This window comes from Sarcophilus harrisii, chromosome 2 (assembly GCF_902635505.1).
Source record: "Sarcophilus harrisii chromosome 2, mSarHar1.11, whole genome shotgun sequence".
In the NCBI taxonomy this organism is placed as follows: Eukaryota; Metazoa; Chordata; class Mammalia; order Dasyuromorphia; family Dasyuridae; genus Sarcophilus; species Sarcophilus harrisii.
Window position 1 is genome coordinate 154,936,355 of NC_045427.1, and position 14,627 is coordinate 154,950,981.

General features: G+C 33.7%; 1 protein-coding gene across 5 annotated transcripts in view; it reads left to right on the forward strand.

The window, feature by feature from the left end:
• Positions 1 to 14,627, forward strand: part of KIF16B (kinesin family member 16B) — a 340,481-nt gene that overhangs the window by 323,206 nt on the left and 2,648 nt on the right. The window lies entirely within an intron of this gene.

Here is a 14,627-nt window from a genome sequence, read left to right on the forward strand (position 1 = left end):
AAATAAATACTACATTTCAAATTATGACTATTTCAAGTATTTACTTCAGAACCTATCATAGTAAAAATAGTAGTAATTGTTGTTTTAAAGAGGAAACTAGAGAGATTTATTCATTAGAAATACCAATAAGATTGACAAGATTGATATGAAATGACATAGGTCTTTCATTTTATGTCTGTGCATGAACTAGCAATAGGGCTTTCATCTCAATTAGAATGACTGCATTTCTTTACTCCCCTGTCATTTTTCATTTTTATTTGTCTTCATTAACTTTCTTCATCACTGCCATTTCCAGACCTTCTTGACTTTTTTGAGGTGTCTGGAAAGTTTTTTTAATTAAAAATAAAATTCTTTTTAATCTGAAATGCAAATAACTTCTTTCTTGTCATTGCCTGCTCAACTGGGGTCCCAATTTAAATATAATTTTGCTGGAAGGCAGGGGGGATAGATGTGATAATGTCTCATTATCTCTTCCCAGGTATGTGATCCTCTAATCACCAAGTCAGGGAACAGTTTATTGAGTTCCTGATACGTGTGTAGCACTGTACTGGGCACCATGGGGACTAGGGAAATAGAAATTCCTAGAATCAGAAAATCTCTGAGTTAAAATAGGCTTCCCCCCAAAAAAAATCCAACCTTGGATTTAGAGTTAGAAAATCTGTGTTCAAAAGTTTTACAACTCATTTCTCTATATGAATTGGGGCAAAATGATTTATTTAATCTCTTTGGGCTTCACGGTTTTCAGCTGCAACAAGAGAGAGCTAAATTAAAGAACTATAGCTCTGGATCATCTAATATAGTGCATCCTGAATAGGAATCCTTCCTGTATCACTAAAATAATAATAATAATTCTTTTCATTTCTTATAACAAACTCGTGAAGTGGTAGTGTGAATGTTATTATCTTCATTTAAAAGAGAGGAAACACGTTTCAAGAGAAAGTGATTTGTTCATGGTCACACAGCCAATCAGAATCCGAAGTGAGGATTCCAACTGGCCTTATGTCACATCCAGAATTCCATCCCTGGGATCATCCATCATCTTTTACTTGGAAACCCCCAGTAATGCCAGCCTCCTGTTAGCCTGGTAGGATTTGTTCTTTATGAGGCCACGCCTGTGCTTGCATTTCCATTTGTCTACACGATCACTCTTTCTGACTGCCACTTTCAAACCTTCATGTTCCCTAAGCATCCCTTTAATGACCCATTCTTGAAAATTGTTCAGGAAGTCGAGCTCACTGGCATATAGTTTTCCCACTTCACTTCCTTCCTATTTTTGAGAATTGTTACAAAAGAATTAATAGCAGAGATGCCTCCTTAAATGTATTGGGTAGTTGGAGTGGTCAAACTAACATAGGCAGTTGTAAATAAGTATTTGGTGAATGTATAAATGAATCAACAATCAACAGGATGTAATTAATTAATTGTCAAATAGCATAATAATGTATGATAGATGAGTTGATAGGAATTTGGTTCAGCTCCCTTGGCAGAGATGTAATCTAAACTAGTCACAGATCATAGAACTTAGAGCTGATTGAGACTTAGAGATCATTTAGTCCCTTGACACATAAATATGATTTAAATCACTTTAAGGGAAGGCAAAGAGATGAGTGAATATGATGTGTTTGTGAGACAAAGAAGCCAGTATCAGTCAAGTAGAGAGTGTTCTACGTTGAGAAGTGGGAAGTGAAAAATAGGCAAGTAACTCTGGCCCAGTTAGGGAGGCATTGAGTCATTTTGATCAGGGTAGCAATTTACTAAAAGAAATATTTTAGGAATATTAGTATGTTAGTGATGAGCAGAACAGATTAAATAAAGAGACCCTAAAGTCGAAAAGACCAGCAAGGCATCTGTTGAGGTAATATAGATATGAAAGGATAAGTACCTAGATTGCCTTTTTGGAATGTGAATTGGGTAATGGTTTTACTTCTTTAACTTTAATAAGTTAAAACTATATTAAGACTTTGGGGATACCCTATATTTAGTGATATTATATAAGTGGCAAATAGATCATTTTCCTGTTAGTGTAAAGGAGGTATAGGAAAATTAGAAAATATGTTAGGATTAATCACTCAAAATTGAATGAATAAACAAATCCATTGGGCTGAAGTATATTGTGGACAACCAAAATTCTCTGTGTTTAAATATATATATATATATTTTTATATATATTTATATATATATATATATATATATATATATATATAGTACAGAATATACAATATCACTTTTGATAGATATGTTAGCAGACTTTATTTTCCTTTCAATATGTAATATATATTATATTAAATTAGGCCCATTAACTTTTAGATATTTACACTTGGAAGTTTGGACAAATAAAATCTCATAATGAGGAGGCACTTGGGTAACAAGTTTGTCCTCCACCACATTTTCCCCTTGAATCATTATAGCATTGATCTTATCAAAATATAACATGCAAAGTGAATTTTATCATTAGGATCTTTAAGTCAAAATCTATCCCTATAACTTCTATAATTATTGCTAATATTACTATCTAAAATTAAAAATATTCCTTTTAAAATCATGCTTAACTTAATGTAATATTTTTATAGATCTTAGGATATTAAATTGAGAAAGGATCTCTAAGACTCTCTAATCTAATTCCTTTATTTTACAAATGAAGAAACTGAGGTCAAGGGAGGTTAAGTCATTTACCCAGTCACAGAAGTAGTACTATCACAGATTGATTTTATTTTAGATCCTCTAACTGTATAGCAAGTTCTTTTCCCATTCGATTCCTTTGCCTCCTTTCTTAATAACATTCCTTAATGACAAACATTTCAGTATCTGATTGACATAGAAGCCCAAGTGAGTTATTTACATTCTTGTTTCTAATGCACCCTCTCAAGTAATAAGACCTTGAAAGACTTAAAATTAAGTTCATTATACATAGTAGTAATTCAAATTTAGACTGTCCTGGTTATCAATGGAAAATGATGTTTTTCATCTTACATTTTTTATATTTATATGAGTATGTTTTTATACTTTATGTATAGGTTTTATACAGATATGCTTAATTGGAAAATACAGAGTTCTCAATGCTGAAGTTCCCATTCCAGAATGTGGCTCCTCCTTAGATACCCTCTTTCCCCAGATCCCCCCAGCACACACTTTCCATTTGTGATGGCTTTAGCATTGTGTCATTTAGTTGACTGATAGGAAGTTCACTCTAATCCCATAATGTTTCAGGAAAAGAAAGTCCACTGGGCCCAAGTTATCAATGAAAATACTATTTATTGGTTGATTATGGGTCAGGTTCTTTTCCCCTCCCAGGTTTTATTGTTTAACCAGATAACTTGGAAGTCCTACATTAGTATTCTGTTATGATTGATTATACTGGAATCAATAAGCATTGAACTGAGACCACTGATAAAAGTGAAAATGATGGACAACCTCTATCCATACATGCATTTGTTTTCTATTATAATAAAGTCTCTTTTCCTTCCCTTGTTACTATATGAGTCCTTTCACAATCTTCTGCATTGTTGGAGATATTTACCCTGTATATATTTTATGTCTGCTTACTCCAGATACTGAGCTACATGTTGTTTCCCCATAGGCAAAGGACTATTTTTGCCTTGTTTTGTCTTTGAAGACTCATTGCCTTTAAGAGAGCCTGACATATTACAATATTAGTACTTTAGGAGATTTCCAGTTAAGAAAGTAATGTGAAGGATCACAGAGAAGCCCAGCTATCCCATATAAAATGTGACAAATTTCTGAATACATCCTAGAAAAACCAGTGCTAAAGAAAATTGAAAAAAATCTTTGAGTGAGTTCCCCTATCCAATCCAGAATTGAAGGGAAAAGATAGCAAGAAGCTAGTGGAGGTGGACAAGGGGCTTTTGCCATGTCAGTCAGTATCAAATCATGTCAGTCAGTAACAAATGTGGAAAACTGTACAGCCAGAGAGAAAAAACACTCCAGAAAAACATATGCTTTCTTCTGAGAGCATTACAGTGAGAGAAAGAGATAGAAAAATACACCTCAGAAAGGACAGACCATATTAATAAACCAAGAACCAAAACTGAAAACATGGGTAAACAGGAAAGGAAAAAAAAATAGTGAAGCAATACTATGGTTTAAGAACCATGAGTTATATACTGAAGAAAATACCTTCAAAATAACAAAAAACAGAGCCTCAGAGGAAAAAAAAAGGAAAAAAAAATTGCAATCAAGGAAGGAAACAAGAGAAAAATAAGAAATTAGAAGTGAAATGAGTTCATTAAAAAAAAAATTTGAGAGGAGACTAAATGGCATAGAAAAGGAAGTGGGAAATTTTGCCTTCTCAGCGTATTCCCTAAAACATAGAAAAGGAAAAAAGCAGACTCAGTTGCTATCAGATAAAAAAAATATTAGAACAGAGTCAAAAGATTGAAAAAGTAGAAGAAAATTAAGGAATCTGGAATCAAAAGCAACTAAATACAGGTTGAGATAATTTAAGTGTCATTGTACTCTCTGAAAATGGAAACAAAACAAACAAAAACAGAAAAACTTAAATGAAGAAGACCTAGTTACTCAATATCTCATCACTAAATACCTTATTTCAAGGAATCATAAGGAAACTGCCTGTTAAAGGACAAAGAAAAATGGGGCAGTTCTAAATGTTGTGTCCTTAAAGAAACTACAAACGAAAACCTCCCAAGAACATTAAAGCCAAAATCTAGAACATCTAGGTTGAAGGAAAAAAAAATAATCAGAAAGAGAATTAAGTATGAAGGAAGCATAGTCAGAATCAAAGAAGATAATCACATATCAACTCTTATTTAACAAAAGAAAATCTTAAAATGCGATATTCCAAGAAATAAAACATAAAGGCTTATAGTCAACAATAGCTTTCATTGAAAGGCCAGTTTCTATAAAACTAGTATAGTTGGAGGCCCTCAATATACCACCTTTTAGACCTAGACATATTCAACAAAAAGATTACCATGGAAAAAAATCCAAAGGCATGAATAGATACTTTTTTTAAGTGACATATGTTAAATCTCTGGCACTTACTGAATAGGAATAGAAAATAAGATGTTTCTTCACAGTGCATAGCACCTTTACAAAAATTGAGCAAGTCTTTAAGCATAAACTTCCATAAACTTCCCTCATAAACTTCGAAAAAGAATAATGCATATTACACACATCCTTTACCAACAAGCAAGGTAATAAAACTTATAATCAATAAAGGGCCTTTGAAGAAAGGATTTGAATTTAAATGGGGATTAAATTATTTGGTGACAAAATAAATCATAGACACAATAGAAAAAAGAAAACTCAACTAACTATATTGGCAAAAATTCAAATAAATGCAAGAACAGAAATTTTTCAAAATAAGAAATTGAAGACAAAAAAAAAGGATTTTTTAAAAGTAGGAGCTGAATTCTTTTAATCATGCTAATAAACACAAATTAACTGTTAGCTCTTTTAAAAGAGTTGGTAAAACCAAATTGCCAGCATCAAAATGAAAATTAACAAATAAAAAGTAGTTAATGGAAATTATTATAAACTACTTAACCAAATAATATACCCGTAACAATTTTCTGTTAAATAAAATGGATGAATATTTATAAAATTATAATCAAATTAAAAGAAATAGAAGTTGATTAACCCAATCTAAGAAAAATAAATTCAATGTCATAAATAAATACCCAAGAACAAATAGATTTCAAAGTGAATCCAACTCATTATTTAAAAATAATTAGTTCCAATATTTTATAAATTGTTTGCAAAAACTAGGGGACAGGGCTTTCACCAAGCTTATTAATATATGATGCTAATGCCCAAATTATAGGACAAAAAAAACATCCTGTAGTCCAGTATTTCTAATGAATTGGTGATCTACATTGTGCTTAAAAAATCATAGATAATAATTTTTCTTAAAAATCCAGATTTAGTATATATGCACTAAATAAGATCAAAGAACATCAATACAAAAATATTGATTAAAACATTATCAAATAGATTACACATATTTTTAATACTAATAACTTGATTTTTCAAAATACATGCAAAAATAGTTTTCAACCTTCACTGTTGCAAAACCTTATGTTCTGAATTTTTCTCTCTCCCTTCCCACTTTCCCCTTGCCCTAGTCAGCAAGTACTCTGTTATACATATGCAATTCTTCTATACATATTTCCACATTTATCATGCTGCACAAGAAAAATTAGATAAAAGGGGGGAATTAAAAAGAGCAAGCAAACAATAAAAAAGTTGAAAATACTACATTGTGATTCACATTCAGTCCCCACAGTCCTCTCTCTGGGTACACATGACTCTCTCCATCACAAGTCTAATCGAATTATCCTGAATCATCTCATTGTTGAAAAGAGCCATGTTCTTCAGAATTGATCATCGCAAAATCTTGTTACTGTGTACAATGATATCCTGGTTCTGCTCACTTCAATGGCAGTGAAGTCTCTCAAGGCCTTTCTAAATTCATCCTGCTGATTGTTTCTTATATGACAATAATATTCCATAACATTCATATACCACAACTTATTCAGCCATTCTCTAATTGATGGGCATCCACTCAGTTTCCAGTTCCTTGCCACTACAAAAAGTGCTGGCACAAACATTTTTGTATGCATGGATTATTTTCCTTTTTTTATAATCTCTTTGGGATACAGACCTAGTAAAGCCACCAGTATATATTTTTTAAAGTTTACATTATAACCAGGCTGCATTTATTCCATAACTACTTGACTTGTTCAATATTAGAAACACTATCAATGTTATCGACTATATTAATAACAAAAACAGTCATTAAATAAATGTATGCAAAATACCCCTTTATATCATGAATAATAAAAAGACCAGGAAGCAAAAAAAAATAGCATTTCATAATAATAATAATGATACACTAAGATATGCAAAGTTCTTGACAAATATAAAATATTAACAATAATAATATCTAGAACTGATATAGTACTTTAAGGTTTGCAAAGCCGTTTACACATACTTTATTTTATACTTACAACAAACTGGGAGGTAGATACAATTAAGTAAATGGCTCAGGGTCAAGCAACTACTTACTGAGGCCAGATTGGAACACAGATTTTCCTGACTCCAGTTTCACCATGCTAGTCACTATGCCAACTCATTGTCTCTTTGCAACTTACACCCTGAAATAATATGGCATTTTTCATCTAAGACCAAAAACCAATATTGTCTTTAATATTAAACTGTGGAGACCTTTCCAATAAAATCTGGGGAAAAACAAAATTAGCTTTTATCACCACTATTATATGATACTGTTTTACAAAAGCTAGATATGGCAAAAATACAAAAAAATAGAAATGGAGGGAGTTAGCACTGGATAAAAATGTATGAAATTATCATTTTTTCCAACAACATTCATTTGGAATAGCCTAAAGAGTCGACTAAAATTTTATTGAAACAATTAATAACTTAAATCAGCAACTTATTTATATAAAATAAAGCCACAAAACCACAAGCCTTTCTGTATATTACCAACACAGTTCAATTAGAAAAAATAGAAAAACAAATTCTGTCCAAAGTAACTATAGAATAAATATCTGAAAATCCCACTACCAAGACACATAGGAGTTTATATTTTATTTTTTTTTTTTACGCAAAGACAAGCCTAAATAATTGTAGGAAGATTAACTATTTATGTAACTGCTATGCCAGTATAATAAAAAGAATACTATGTAAATTAATTTACCGATTCCTTGTCATGCCAGTCAAACCACTAGTGTCTTACATTCCAGAATGAGAAAAAGTTTTCAGTTCTGGAAACAAAATTCATATTGAAAAACAAAAAAAAAAATCAAGAATCTAAAGGAAAATAATATGGGAAAAAATGGAAGGCAAATAGGCTTATAACAGTATCAGATCACAAACTGGACTACAAAATAATAATTACCAAAATTCTTTAGGACTGATTTAAAAATAGACAAGTTGATCATATTAGGTACACAAGACCTAGAAGCAATGGAAAATAATAGCATAGAATTTGATAAACCCAAGAATGTCAACTACTTTTATAAGAATTCACTATTTGGTAAATAGCGAGAGGAAAGCTGGGAAGCATCCTGGAATAAATTTTATTTAGACAATGACTTCTTAACATGACCTACATAAGACTTCAAGGCTTCTATAAAAAGATTTCAGTGGGCCTGTGATTTTTTTTTCATTTTAAGTTAAATTTAGCTAATCCATCAATTAAATAAATAAACATTATTCTGAGGAAGGACTCCCTGTTGTTTTATCCTTCATTCTCAAAGAGAGCCATGATGTTAGGGAGGTGATGCCGTAACATACAAGTGAGTTGGATTTTAAGTGAGTCACCAGCCTCACTTTTTCCTTGATTGGCTCAGAATGATGTAAATAGCAGTTGTTTTCTGTTTTAACCAGAAACTGATGATGTTCCCCTCCCAGATCTGATTTTTTTTTTATTTAAGTAAAAGAGGCTATTCCTTGCCTCAATTCTTACCTAGAGTTACTCATTAAAAGGGCCTTGCCTCAGTCAGACTGAGACCTGTTAAAGACCATAGTTTAAAAAAGTCAAGGTCTCCCACTTCATCCACAGCCATTTTCACTCATTCTGATCTATTATCTTGCCACTGCACTCAGATGGCTCTGGAGGAGAAAGGAAGAATTTATATGTTTCACCAGACTACCAAAGGATTAACATGTTACATTTAAGACCACCTGGTATAGACCAACATCTCCTATCATATGTTCAAATAAAATCCCAGTAACTACTAGACCTAGATATAAAAGATACGTGAACATAGTGGACTGTTATCTCAGTCATTATGAAAGCAGTAGATTCAAGGAAACCTAGTAAGATTTGTGTGAATTGATGAAGAGTGAAGTAAACAGCGCTAGGAGAAGTGTTTATACAATAGGTACATCATAAAGGAAAACAAATTAATGAGCAATAATGATTCCAGACCAAATACCAATGCAGAAACTTGATGATAAGCTATGCTTCTCACCTCTTAGGAAAGAACTGAAGGAATAGAAGAGAAGAATAATACAATTGTTTAGGCCCAGCCAATGTAGGAATTTATTTTTATGACATTTGTTATAAAGAGGGAATTTTTATTTTGGAGAGATGCTAAAGTTGGAGTGATAATGATTTAAATGAAAAGGAGAAAAAGCATGCTCAAATCTCCACTGCATAAAAGAAATAACAGCAGAAGGTAATTCAAAAGGAGAACCAGGAAAGAATGGAAGTATTAGAAGTAACATGTTAAATTTGAAAGTTTTTTCTAGTTCAACTATATAAAGTAGAGGGGAAAATAAAATTATATATAATTAATAGAAGTTCACTATGCAGTTCCCCTTTTGTCTTTGTATATTTAAATAGTCATGTTTGTGTTTAAGTTCATAAATAAAAATGTTTTTGAAAACTACTGAATATAATGGAATTGATTTGATTAGAAAATAAAGTATGTGGAAGGGAAATATCACTAGAAATGATAGAATGAAGTTATATGTAATATATGTTCATATTTAGTAACCCATATTTAGAAGAATAAATGAGATGTAGTAGTTATTAACAGTGGAACATATGAAGAGTCTTAATACATGTTTATTGATTGAATATCATTTTTGTAATTCCTGCCATGATACGTTTGCTAATTTGTCCTGTTCCATTGGACCTGGAAAGAACCACTCTCCTTGGAATATCACTTTGCTATAAATTGTTGGCAGGATTAAAGAACCTTAGTCCAAATTCCACAATGTACTTCCATAGTGATTCTCAAAACCTTGACTTTAAGTCAGTCAGTCAATGGTGAATTCTTTACAGCCTCGGAAATGAAGCACCTAACTTTTATTAAATTGACATTTGTCTTTAAGTGGTTTCCTTGCTTTCAAAAACAATGAATATTACCAAGCTAGGTTCTACAGGAAGATATCACTGGAACTAGGATGAGGCTCCATTTAATTTTCAGAGACCATTTCCATTTTAATAATTTCAATAGATTTAAATTAAATCTTGGATTTATGTTACATTTTGTAAAAATGGAGTGCTTCCCACAATGAGAAAGCAAGAAAAGCATTAGAAAGACATTACTGAGTTTGTTTGGGACAGGAAATGAGCAAAATGGCCATAATTACAGGTGTGAACCCTGTTAAAATAGTAATTTTTTAATAACATGAAATGGCTTCAGTACTACCATTCATTTACTTAAAATAGATGGGAAGTGGTATAGCTTTGTCAATGGACAGGAAGTCTGGAGTCCTTCAAAGCTTTCTGAATGGTTTCCATGTTGACCGACTGAAAGTCAAGTTAAATTTGGGTTCTTTAAGCAAACATGGATTACATATGGAACTTCTTTCAAGGTTGACTCAATTTAAAGGTTGTGGAAAGAATAGATAGTACCAAAGGGCAGTGCTAGCTATCACTTATTAAACTTTAAAGTTTGAGAGTTGAATGAAGCCAATTCTGTCTTGCATTACTTTCTTTGTGTGAAGAACAAAGCATTTTGCTAAATCCCAGTAATACTAATTGATCTACATGTGCCTCTAAAGTTTGCGAAGTATTTCATATAAATCATTTTAGGTGAACCTCACAATCACCCTGGGACATAGATATTATAGGTACTAGTATACCCATTTTTCAGAAGAGGTAACAGATGATCATAGAGGTTAAATCACTTTGCAATGGTTTACTCTTTCAATTAACAATTATCAAGCCCCATGTTGTGAGAAAGATATCAAGGGTTCGAAGGCAGAAATGTGATATATGATTCTATAAAGCAGGAGGAAATTATTATGTTTCACAAGTAAGTTACTACAAAGTAATTTCTTTGTAATGGCATAAGAATGACAATAACTGGGGAAATGGAAATATAGAAGAAACCCCATTTGGGAGGGGATGGCATCTGAACAGTCCCTCTAAGAAAGCCAGCGATTCTAAGAGATAGAAGGAGTTAAGAGAAGCCATTCTAGGAATGAGCCTCAACAAAGACATACAGAGGGGGAAAATGTTTGTCATTGTAGAGATGATTGGAATTATAAGTGCTACAGGATTCTATCATCTTCAAATTATCAACCTTACTGGCTTGAATTGAATGTCCATCTTTTTCCCTGAAAGATAATGCCTAATTTTTCTGGATAGTTGATTCTTGGCAGTAGTCCAAGCTCCTTTGCCTTCTGGAATATCATATTCCAAGTCCTCTGATCAGTATAGATGGATTAGAAAGAAAATATGTCAGTAACATTTATTTTTTAAAATATATTTTCCCCTTTTAAAAAAGTGAAGTATTCATGGTCAGACTACCAATGTAGCATATGCCTCATACTTTATGCAGTAAATGTATTTATTGAATGTCTATAATATGTTCATGGAACCACAGATTCAAAACTTGCAAGAGATTTTACAGGTTATGTTGTTCAACCTTGTCATTTTACAAATAAGGAAACAAAGACCCAGAGCAGGTTAATAACTTGCCCAAAGTCACACTAAGGTAGGATTCAATCCAGATGATCTCACTCCAGATCTAGTGCTCTTTCCATTGTACCAGACTGTTAATCATATTATAGTTGTACTGTACTTAGGAAATCTATTTCAGATTTTAAATAGAAAAATTATTTTGTAAATGAATAATTATCCTTTAATTTATTGGCTTGATCTAATTAGATTTGGGTACAGTGGATTTTCATCAAGATATCCCTATGATAGTACATAGGAATATGAGCAGTTAACTCTGAAGCCTTTTGCTGAATTCTTTTATTATGTACATTGTAATGGGCTGAAGCTCGAGTTGATGCACTGAGGTCCCAAGCACATGAGGAGAAATAGCAATTGGACCATACTCTATTAATATATGCTTGGAGAAAGAATGATCCCACCCACTCTCTGCAAGTTTTGATGTGTTGTATAGGAAATGACATAGAGACGACTTTGGTGGAGAGAGAGAGAGAGGCAGAAAGACTGCTGGCCGGGTTCATGTAGTGGCTGCTCACATTCCTATCATCGTCCCCCTTCATCTCCACAAAGAGTAAAGATCTAGGATTTTCCCTTAACCTAGGAATTCCTGACTCCAGCTGATATTAAAATACGCGGTCATCACAGTACATAATCTGATTCTGCTACTCTTATGACCAGGAAGGTACCTCAATAGTTGGCTAGATGAGCTTCATTTTGATCTTTCCATAATCTGTCCTTTTTATCTTTTAGGCTTTATTGTGTCCTTTCTGTTAAGAGACCCTACTTTGCAAACTAATTATGACAAATATTGACACAACATCTGTTTCCAACTTTAAATTACCTTCTAATCTGTAGGAATTCATCTAGAAGGCATATTTGTGCTTTTAAAAAAATTCTGCACATTAATACAACCTGTGGGAGGCTTAGAGAATTTTTGGTCAAGCTGTTGGGCACTGTGGTTCAGTATCTGCTCTTGTAATAGTGCTTACATAAATATGTATGCTCAGTGGGATTAGATGCATGTGAATGAGATAGATAGAAAGATGGTAAGATGCATTTCCATCTATCTTTAATATTAGTAACTTGAGTTTATATAGTACTTTATGATTTCCAAAGTACTTTGTAAATACTGTTTCATTTGAGCCTCACAACAAAATGAGCAGTATTACAGGAAATCACAATTTCACAAAATATCCATGAAAAACTGGGTTCATTGAAAGAGAAACGAATAGTGGAACCCTATGCATGTGCAAAGAGTTCACAAATCAAACAAAAGCTTGCATATTTATGAAAGTGCAGCAATGGAAGGAAAAGGAAAAGTTCCAGGACCCAGGTCTTTTGACACTAAGTTCAGAATTGTTTCTACTTTTCTGCCCTGACTTCTTTCAGAAAAAGAGAATTAGTGCTTTGGAGCTCCACTTATGCTGGACAGATGTTTTTGTGCTATGAATAAAGTTAGTTATCTCAGTTACTGAAACTCAGAAAACATGGGAAAAAATGCCTTTAATCCACTCTCTGTGTTATTATAGAAAATCCTGACCTGACATAGAAGCTGTCCTGACTTGCACACCTACCTCCTTTTTTTTTCTGCTTTGTAGAGTATCAACATCTGGTGTTAACCACATCATTTTAGGGCAATGTTCCAGATGTTTGGGTTATTAAAGTCTAAGCAGTATTTTTAACACTGAAACAAACATTCAAAACAAACAAACAAGGGTTTATAGTGGTAATTTTGGTTAGTCAGGATGTCTTTCTGTTGCTAATTATACAACTTGTAAAATGATTTGTAAATATTAGCTTTATGATATTGGATATCTTGTCATCAATATTTCCTTTCCTGTGGTTTACTTGTGTTCATAAGCAGACGCTGATCATTTAGGGTTATAAAGGTTCTAACCAGCAGCAGATGGATTGTAATTATTTTTCTTTAAGTCTTTGTTTCCACTGAATAGCCAATATAAAGGAGAAATTACAGTGGAGTGTTTTTTTCTCCCACCAGTGTCCTAGATACTAAGTTTATACTAGATCAGTTTTTTGTTTATATTCCCTCAATAACTTTTGAGTGTTTTTTTTAGTAACATATTGTAGGTCTGGGGTGATATTCCTGTCCAAAACTGAACTTCCCTAATTCCATCAAAGGATACATGATCCTCCTAGTCACTCAGGTGATTGAGACTCCTCAGTGTCACCTCACAATGATTCTGTTGTTTCTACCTCCATACATTGTTTCCCCTGCTAAGTGCACCCTCCCACCATACTTGCAGATGTGGGAGCTCCTAGTGGAGTGATGGGTGGAGTTTGGGACGGGTCTTCAAGAAAACCCGAGTTCAGATTTGTCTTTAGACATTTATTAGCTGTGTGACCCTTAGAAAGTCTTTCAGTGGCTATCTACTTCAGTTTCCTCATCTGTCAAATGGAGATAATAATAGCACCTAGTGCCCAGGGTTGTTGTAAGAGGAAAAAATGACATAGTATTTGTAAACTGCTTTGCAAACTTTAAATCTCTATCTAGATATTAAGTGCTCCCATCATCATTAGCCAGGGGCCGACTTGTCATGGGGAGTAAGGTCCCACGGCATCTAGCTAGCCTAGTACCATGCTCAGGCCATTTTCTAACCTGCCTTTGACTCCCTCACACCCACCATTCTTGTTGTCTGGGAACTTTAATGAAGTCAGCATTATCACCCTTACTGACCTCCCTATTGTGATGCGCTCAGTACTGTGGCTCCCACACCAACACCCCGATCCCCTCTCCTACGCTTGTCTCCTTTAATCAGACTGAAATCTCCGGGAGGGCAGAGACTCTCATTCTTCTATATTCCCTGGCCATTCGTATCTGCCCACCTCCCTGGGCTTGCTTGTTTGGAGTGTTTTTCACTTGTCTGACTGTTAATGACCCCATTTGGGGTGTTCTTGGCGGAAACATGGGAAGCAGTTTCCCATTTCCTCCTTCAGCTTATTTTATAGATGGGAAACTGAGGCAAAGTTAAGGGACTTACCAGGGTCACCCAGGAAGTGTCTGAGGCCAGACTTGCACTAAGGCAGAGGCGTCCGGCATTCTGCTGCCTGGGGCACCTAGCTGTCCTGGGCTTGCTTGCTGACTCTGTGGTCTGGACCATGAGAACATCCTCCTGTTTGGTCTTCCACTTTGAGTCTCTCTTCACTCTAATCATCCTCCACAGAGCTGCTCCAAGATGTGTTGTTTAAA